General features: G+C 45.4%; 2 protein-coding genes across 4 annotated transcripts in view; both read right to left on the reverse strand.

Annotated features, from left to right (window-relative positions):
- The window catches only part of RAB3IP (RAB3A interacting protein), a 54,304-nt gene that overhangs the window by 22,113 nt on the left and 23,027 nt on the right, over window positions 1-9,164 (reverse strand). Inside the window, exon 1 of one of the 2 annotated variants that reach the window (XM_080972024.1) lies at window positions 2,206-2,326. The exons of the other annotated variant lie outside the window; for it this stretch is intronic. The gene's annotated coding sequence lies outside the window, so the exon portion shown is untranslated. Of the gene's footprint in view, window positions 1-2,205; window positions 2,327-9,164 lie in introns of those variants that run through there. 2 annotated transcript variants of the gene reach the window in all.
- Window positions 3,341-9,164, reverse strand: part of LOC308457837 (cathepsin E-like) — a 38,589-nt gene continuing 32,765 nt past the window's right edge. The window contains exons 8-9 of one of the 2 annotated variants that reach the window (XR_013977117.1): window positions 6,383-7,084; window positions 3,341-4,220 (exon numbers count right to left, since the gene is read on the reverse strand). The gene's annotated coding sequence lies outside the window, so the exon portion shown is untranslated. Of the gene's footprint in view, window positions 4,221-5,078; window positions 7,085-9,164 lie in introns of those variants that run through there. The other variant, XR_013977118.1, reaches the window with a different exon arrangement.

The following is a 9,164-nucleotide window of genomic DNA, read 5'->3' on the forward strand; positions in this document are numbered from 1 at the left end:
CTGTGCTGAGTACAAGGCGACTTTTCAATGTGCACTATTAGAATATCCATTAACTTGCTTCTAGGTCATTTTAAAATCTTCAAAATATATTTGTTTGCAGGGTGCTAAGGAGATGTCATGACACTCAAAATATGTTTTGCTCTAACGAAAATGACAATTCTAAGATACACTTGAATATTCTCCACTAAATATGGCCCTTCTAAAATGAGATTTGAGTATTAAGTGTCAGCTGCAAGTTACATGGACATTAGTTATTTATTAAAAGCATAATGACTAGGATAAATTATTTATCCCTCTTTATTCTCAAGGTAATGTTAACCTAGCGTAACAGAACTCTAGCACTACTAAATGGCCTTGGGGAGTGGAATAGACAAAGGACTTAAGGGGGGGAGGGGACAGATAAAGGGTGATGTGACCATGCACAGAGAACAGGAAACATACATAAACTGCCAGAAACATAAAAAAGCACACAATTTTGTTTTAATTTCTGCATACCATCCCCCTTGTTTCATGTATAATAGATTAAACTTATGCAGTAATGACATTCAAATGCATGCATTATCAACCTTTCATCTATGTTAGAAGCAATTTTCAAAGAACCATACATTATTTCTTTTTTTATTTTTAATGCTCTAGCAGACAAGGAAGAACTTGAACAAATGAGAGAGACAAGACCTATCAAAATAAAAGTTGCTTTCACAACTTTTTCAAACCAAACACTGCTTCAGAAAATAGTTGTTTTGTTCCCCACAAGCCACCATCCAGAACTTTTAACATTAACTGTGAAGGAACAGAGACTCCATTTATCCTTCCTTCAACTTAACCTCAATTTCATAATACTGTTACCTTAAATCTGTAGTACTTACAGTATTGGTAATCTCCAGTTACAAGGTATTAGCATGCTATTGAAAGTAGGTCTCCTATTGATAAATTGTTCTAGACAACACAATGGACACTTTAATTTTAAGAACGGACACATTCTGCTTTACATCCAGCAGAACTGTCAAGTTCGTATCAAAACTTTAAAGACAATGTTTTAATGAAAAACCAACAATGTTTATCTCTAGGAACAAAGTTTTACTGTCAACTCTTCATGCAGAGTAATTCCAATCTGTTCTCCATGTTGATTTTTAAAGCAACAATTACCAGCACCTTCCCATTCCCTTCATGAAATTTGCCTCTTAAATTCATTTGACTTCGTTTCTTATGCAAAGCTGTCTCTATCATCCTCCCAATTTCTAGTCCCCCTTCAGTCAAGATCAAGTTCAGAATAAGTTGTGCTAATTAAATTTGCATATATTGCCCTTGTATAATTTATTCTGCTTTCAAGATGGAATATAGGGGAAGACAGCTGGGAACAGCATTAAATTATGTAGCCGGCAGAGCCGGGAAAGCAGGGCATAGAAACAACAAACGCTCTCGGATAATACAGCAGACGACTGGCTGGCCAGACATCATTATGGCTGCCACAGGGTTGCAAACATTACTCTGCACGTTTGCAGGCTTTCCAACTTGCTGGCTTTCTGAAAAACAACAGAAAGACTGACTGTGCAAAATGTGGCCGTCTGCAGATGGCCGGGCCACAGGCGCTGAGTACTGGGAACCTCATAGGGTGTTTAGATGAATGCAAAACCACTTAAAAGAGTGTCAAGGGTTTAAAAACCATAGATCCTGGGTGTCCAACCCTCTCTTAAGAAACACCGTTAAATGCAGTGCTATCTAGGGAGCTGCATCAGGTTACCCCCCCCCATCAAATACTATCTTCATTCACCCCTTCTCGCATCTAAATTGGTGCCATCGGTATATGGTTGTTAGACACCCTCCTTGATGAATGCACTAAGGTGGGGGAGGAGAGAAGGAGCCGCTCCTGAGCGTATTTGGGCAAGGTGACTCCGTCGAGTTTGAGGGCTGGAAGTGATCTTGGAGGCGCACCCCGCGTGGAAAGAGAGGGGTGCAGAAGGGCGCCTCTCCGCCATGGGTGCCTAGCAAAACACAGCAGGGACGGAGGCGGCGGCGGCGGGGAAGGGAAGGGCCTCCCCTCCAGGCGTCCCGGCTGCTCGGGGGCTGCGTGTTTCGGGTGCCCCGGGGAGCCCCTGCCCTGGGAGAGGAGGAGCCCCCGACGGGGTGGGAGGCGAGAAGGTGCCACAGGTGGGGCTGGGGCGCCCCGGAGAGCCAGAGTTGCAGAGAAGGACAGAAAAGGCTTACCTGCCAAGCCGAGCGAGACGCTTCCCTGCCAAAGGCGGCGGCGGCGGCGGCTCCCTGCGCTGCTCCTTCTTCCTTCGGCGGCTGCAGCCAGTCTCTGGTGACAAGAGGGCAAGCGGAGAGGCGGGGAGCCGCCGCGCATGCGCCCAAGGGGACGCGGCGCCCTCGGGCCGGGCGGAACTCCAGTAATCAGATGCCAGGTAAGAAGCAGCGGCCCGCTGGGTAGGAGGAGGAGGAGGTCCAGGTAGGCGGTGCCAGAGGGCTCCGCGGGCTCCCCCTGGAGGCTGCGTCCCGTAACTTCAACGCCTGTCCGGGCCCCAATAATGGGGAAGAAGAAGAGAGGCGCAGAAGCTCTGCAAAGCTCTCCCTTTGCGCTCAGCCGGGCAGCTTGCAAATTGTTGTAGCTTCAGCGGTCTGGTTTCTAGCGCTTATAAAGGGATAAGTGGAGTGGTCTGGGCTCCTCCTGCCTCGTAGCCCCCTGAAATTTGAGCATTGATCAGGAGGCAAGCGCTGACTAACTGCAACAAATCCTTGGGGGGACCGGTATTGTTTCGACGTAGTTCGTTGACAGCCTAAATAAAGCAGTGTAGCCTTATGAGGCTTTGCCCTCGGGTGGGAAAAATATTGAGCCTGGGAAAGGGAAGTGGGAGTCAACAGACACTCAAGGAATAGTTTCGGAGAAAAGGCTTTTTTATTTCTACCATCCATGAACTGGTAGAAGGAGCAAGTGTGATAGTCCACAAAAGCATGCACGAAGTTCACAGTCACAGTTCACAGCACAAGCATATATACCCCTTTCTAGTTCCCTCCTCCTTTCTCCTCCCTCAGGAGTCCTGCCCATGAGTTCCTCTGAGCATGAACAGAAAGCTGTCTTGGGACTATTGGACTCTTGGCACCCTTCCCAGGAAAGGGGGGGCGGAGTTTCAGAGTGTTCAGATATGTTTCAATCTCTTGTTCTGGCATGGTTCCCGGACAGAAAGGAAGTTGCAATGTGGTTCTTTAGCAAGGCCAAAAGCCTGAGAAACAATGGACTGTGTTCCCTACCTTTGTTACAGCAGAGCTGAATGTTTCTGATGCTTAGCTGCTGAGAAAATGATTTTGAAAAGCTTTGAGAAGCTTTGAGCCTGCTTTGGTGGGGGGAGGGTGACTTCGGGCCTAGGTGAGGTCACCTGTCCTCACCTTCCTTCATTCCCCCCTCTTAATCTTTGGACAGCCTTTTTCTTAAAAAGGCTCGTCCCAGGAAGGCACAGGCTGGTATACTTGGGCCAGCGCTATAATCTGGGGGCGAAGCATGCGTGCAGATACCCCCCCCCCCTTCTGAAGCCCACATTGCAGCCAGAAAAAGTTCCTGGCGTGGACTCAGGTGTAACGGTTTGGGCTGGGAACGTACGATTGCAGATTGTCACTGGCGCTCTTTGATTTATTGACACAAAGCCAGCCAGTAAATCGGTGATGGAATGATCGAGGCTGTAACTGAGGATTCATTCCAAGGCACAGGGAGGAGCGGCAGCCCCCTCAGAGCATCTACAGGTGCCAGAGTGCAGACGGTGCTAATCTGTGCCATTTGTGCACAGGGTTATTACCAAGTTGGTGCTGTGGTTCAAAGGGGGGCTTCTGGAGGCTCTGGGTGGAGCTCTACCAGGTGGCAAGATAATGAAAGGAGGCTGGGGCATAATTTCCCTGATTGAACGTCCCACACAAATACCCTTCTCTGCAGGGGTGTTGTAAGGCTATCCAAGGGCCCTCAACCTTCTATAAAGTTCAGTTATGCAAAAGGAAAGGAAAGAAAATGAGAAAATGTCCTCTTTCAATCCATGTTGGATTCTTGAGCCGTGCAAAGCACCAGCGTGATGCAGGAAGGCAGGGTGGTCATCTCACGGGCATCGGGGCGTCTGGTGGGCGTTGGGCATCTTGGGTCCCTTCCAACAAGGCTGGAGCGTCTGGGCGTCTGGGTCCAATCTGGGTCCTCATCAGCTGGTTCCTAGTGATGCAGAGGCTGCGTTCTGGCAAAAGTCCACCTGTTAAAAGAAGAGAAAGCAAAACACGGCAGAACGACTGCATAGATAACATTTGCACATAAGGAATAGTAACTCAAAAGGGTATGCTTGACAGGAAACTTCGCAAGGGGTTAACAGTTCTGTTCCTTGGGTTAAGTTTTTGCCAGCTGAGATTTTTTCAAACGTCTCATTCCTGTGCTCTAAGTTTCAGAGCTTTTGTGGCCTGTAAGCCATGTTGCAAATTTCAGTTTTCATCTGCCAAGTGAGGGGCACGGTGTTCCCGTGCACTGGCAAACTTCCAAAGTTTCAAAATTCCTATGTAGGAGAAGCGTTTGGATCTGAGCATGCCGCGCTTCTTCAGTAGCTCCTAAAAAGAAAAACTTGACAAAGTTCACAGAAAGCGTTCACTTGCTTTTAAGAAAGTCACTTTCCAGGTTAGTGCTTGGGGCAGAGGGGTGGGTAACCCTTGGCATTCTGGGTTTTGTTGCTTGACTGTAAATCCAGACAGTGTGGGGTTCAGGGTAGTTGGTTGGTGAGAATACAGCATTTTCCTCTTGGGATAGCAGCCAAGAGATAACACTCTGAAGCTGCTTCAAGGGGGGAAAAAGCTGATGTCCCGTTACTTGCATGAATGAATTTTAAGAAACAGTCTGTTCACTTGCTTTTAAGAAGCCGTGCTGTGCTAGCTGCAACAGTCTTTTAGAAATCATTTTTGAGAAATCTTATTGTTCCCAGCCTGTGGGGGTGGGGTGTGTCGGGCGTGGGGCCTGTGGGCATTCCATTTCCCAATGACCCTCTTGCCTGCAGATGGCACACTGGTTTCTTCCCTAGGCGTCTTCTGCCCCTCCCGTGGACACCCTCGCTCGCTCCAGGATTGCGTTTTTGGCTTTCTGGCTGCTGGCTGTTTGAAGACAAACCCCTTTTTATTTTGGCCGGGTCCTCTTCGAAAGAAGGATTCTGATTTAGGGTGCTTGGAGGTCTGTGGTCCTGGGCGTCGGATGGCTCCAGGGGGTCGTACACTCGGTGGGGCGGGGCCATCAAAGTGGAGTTTTAGCTGCCTCAATTGCAACATCAGTATTGTCCGCTGCCCTGAGGGCATTTATCTTGCGGATTTCCTCAATGGTCAGTATTGTAATCCTAGGGCTTTTAATCCCTCGGGTTTAATTGTCTCTTTTTTTAACAGTTCTGTCCCATGCGGCTCTCAAAGCCTTCTGCTCTTTTTCTTTCTGTCTGCCTCTTCACATCCTTGCATTGTGCTGCTTCTAGAACCAAGAAGCCACATCCAGCTCACTCGTTTGGATTGCTTACTGGCTCTATCTCACGCGGCTCTTTAAAATCTTCTGCTCTTTTCTTTCTGCCAATTCACATACTGAAATACTCTTTTGGACTGTCTGCTTGTCCATTTCACCTGATTCCTTCTGAATTTCACCATTCTCAACTTCCTCTTGTCTTTCTTCCTCAGTCTCTTTGCTTTGGGGGTTGGGTAGGGGAAACCTCATTTAGCCCTGGTGCAGTTGCTGCATAGGGTAGAGGGGGGCTAATTATTCCTCCTTCCTCTTCTGGGTCTGGCAAGACTGCTGGGTTTTTTTCTAACTTGTACTTGCTGCCATACTGGGCACAGTTTTGGCTTGGGCTAATCACAGTTCTATTTTTTCCTAAGCCATGGGGGACGGTTAGGAACTTCACATAAGTGTTTGGAGTCTATTTTTCATCAGGTTTTTAAAATCCCCAATCTTCTACTTTCATGGCGTCTTTCCAATTTTTTTTCCCCAGGAAACATTGCGGGGGGGGGGGTCATGGGAGTTGTTTTACTGCTTTTTCTCCATGACCCTGGGACCCTGGAACACTTGGGATACTGGGACACTGGGACACTCCCTCCTCCTAATGTAATTTCTCTCACTCAGTCACAGGCCAGACGTTGCTTTCAACGTCTCACACACTCAAAACATTCACTGGAGTGTCCCCGCACGCACATTCAGAAACCCATGCACCTCCCTCAATCCCTTTTTTTACCAAAAACCAAAACCACAACCAGCAGCGCTTCACGACTTCGACCGGGGCCCAAGAGACCTTTTACTGCTTTTTCTGGGCGACACCAAAACCAGTGGCACTTTTTACTGCCCTACTGGTGGAGCTGATCAAACTCTCTTTGCTTGCTCCCACCTATACCCTGTGGAGCTTACCTTTGTCCTCGAGGTACCTTCTTTCTGCACGGCCGTTGCTTTTTCTCCGGTCCTTGCAGTGTGTCCATTCAGGAACGGGTGGCAATTCCTCCCACGAACTTGGCAGGATGTGCACTGGAACTGCTGACACAAACCGAGCTGTTCACCGCAGGGACGCCTTGAACCCACATCCCTTATCCTCAGGGAATCTGTTTTTCCCGGCCAAACGCACCAAGAAATGTAGCCTTAGAGCCTATTCATTACAGCAGAAGCACCATGACCAGTTTGTGTGTTTGGCAACACAGTAAATCAATGCTCGTTTGTAACATTTGTTTATGATAGATTTACTCTTGATTACATAGAATGCTTTCAAATATATGTATATCACTGTAGTAAACCCCCTATTCTGTTTCTATTGGGTTTTTTTTAATTCAATAAAGTTGTGGTATTTTATTATGAAAGTTAATGAAAGCTGTGTTTTAACCAGGGTACACTGAGAACTTAAAACTGTTAGTTTTGCCAAGCAGTATGTGCTAACCTTGAAAGATAACAGTGCAGCCAAGACCCAGAAATTCTTATAGCCAATAAATATATTAGCAACTGCTTAGAAGGAAATGCTACTTTTAATTAAAAGTGGGGTTTTTTGTGTGTGAATGGTTTTCCTTGTCAAGGCCGAAGCAGGGGTGCAATCAAGGGGTGAAGATCAAGCGATACCTTTTAATTCTGAAATGTAAAATTCACTTTTTTAAATATATTTTTTATTTGTGGTATTTCTATCAACTGCCCAATTACACAGTCCTCTGCATCCTCATAAAGATAAAATGCTAAAACACAATATGAAATATATCATTTTCCCCTGGTTTCTGCCTCTTCTGTTTCCATTGTTTTATTGTTGGCTTATTGATTTAATGAATTTGGTATTGTTTTGTGTCATTGTTTTATCCTAAGATACTCTAAAGCCATCATGAGTTGACATTTTGTCTAGAAAAGTGGGATATAAATTTTAATGTAAATCGTAAGATTTATTTAAATATCTTGAAGACTATGCCTAGCAGAAGGAGCAAATCCTATGCATGCTTATTTAGAAGCAAGCCCAATAGAGTACTCATTTATTTAATCATTCAATTGATTTATTAGCCACCATATAACAGAAGGTCTCTGGGTGGCCTGCAAAGGAAAACAATAATTTTAAAAATCACATTAGGTCTAGTAGGCAGAGAAATACACAAGCAGGATAAAACATTGTTTTTATATGCAACAACTGCGGAAAGAATGTTACTAGCCCAAAGATGGAAGCAAGAAGAAACTGTGAAAGACAATTTAAATGCAGCAAAAGCACAGCTTTAAAATCAGATAGCTTTAAAGTCAAATAGATCACTTAGAACAAACAAATAAAACACCACAGCATCATAACAATTAAAGTAGAGAGCAAAGAAGTAAAACCTATCAGAGAACTAAATCACAACATAATAAAAATTTAAACAGTGTTAGAAAATACAGTGGTACCTCGCAAGACGAATGCCTCGCAAGACGAAAAACGCGCAAGACGAAAGAGTTTTCTGTTTTTTGAGTCGTTCCACAAGACGAATTTCCCTATGGGCTTGCTTCGCAAGACGAAACGTCTTGCGAGTTCTTGCGAGTTTGTTTCCTTTTTCTTAAAGCCGCTAAGCTGCTAAGCCGCTAATAGCCGTGCTTTGCAAGACAAAAAAACCGCAAGACGAAGAGACTCGCGGAACGGATTAATTTCGTCTTGCGAGGCACCACTGTAAAGAGAAATTTACATGGCACTGAAAGGACATTAGTGCATTCAGAATTGCAGACTAGAGCTTCCTTTGAGGTAAGACCACTTAGCAATCAACCCAGATAGAAAAACTCCCTTATTCTCAAGACTTGTTAAAACTCAAATATTGCTGTGGCTGTGTTTATTTATATTTTTATATTTATATCAGTATGAGAGTAGTATAATTCTTGGAAATTTACAGTTCAATCCTGTGTATATTTACTCAGAAATAATAAACTCTACTAAGGTATATGATGCAGATTCTCTAAAAATCAGTTTTAAGATTGTAGTCTGAATGTTCGCAGCATACCTGAAGTACTGCATTGTCAACAAACTATTGAAGTATCCCCATACTGGAATAAGTGGTTGATAACAATGTCTGGATAGGATCCTAAACACATATACATCTAAGTAAATCCTCTCTCCATTTGCTCACACATTTCTGGCAGGCTTTTGTTGTGTCTGGAAAGGGAAATGTCTGCTCTTCGCAGCCAGTGTTTTCCTAGACACTGCCAAGAACTGAGCAAGCAGCTGGTGCCCCTGAGCAAAAAGACCATGGCCCCAATCCAGCAGAGGATCGGGGTACCTACTGCTGCACTCACTGAATACCCATTAGCATCTAAAATGTTAGCAGTGCTAGCAGTTGTAAAAGTGCTGATCTCTTGATCGCTGGCAAAGATGGAGTGTCTCAATTCCCTGTTCTTCCCTCCTAAGAGGTACTGTCAGTGCAGAGTCGAGCTTTGCAAATTCATCCCAGGTACTAAACAAGGCGGGCTTGGGGAACCTGTTGCCCTCCAAATGCTGCTGGATTTCAACGCCCGTCAGCATAGACGGTGACCATGGATGATGGGAGTTGTAGTCCAATAAGAACTGGAGGACCATAGGTTCTCTGCCCCTGAGTGCAAGGTACAATTGCCCCCTCTATAGCAATCCTTTGTACACAGCCAATCTACACACACGAGATCACTCACACAGACTGAAGTGCCCAAGTACAGTCGTACCTTGGTTTTCGAACAGCCTTGT

Source organism: Podarcis pityusensis, assembly GCF_964106645.2.
Source record: "Podarcis pityusensis genome assembly, chromosome: 10".
In the NCBI taxonomy this organism is placed as follows: domain Eukaryota; kingdom Metazoa; phylum Chordata; class Lepidosauria; order Squamata; family Lacertidae; genus Podarcis; species Podarcis pityusensis.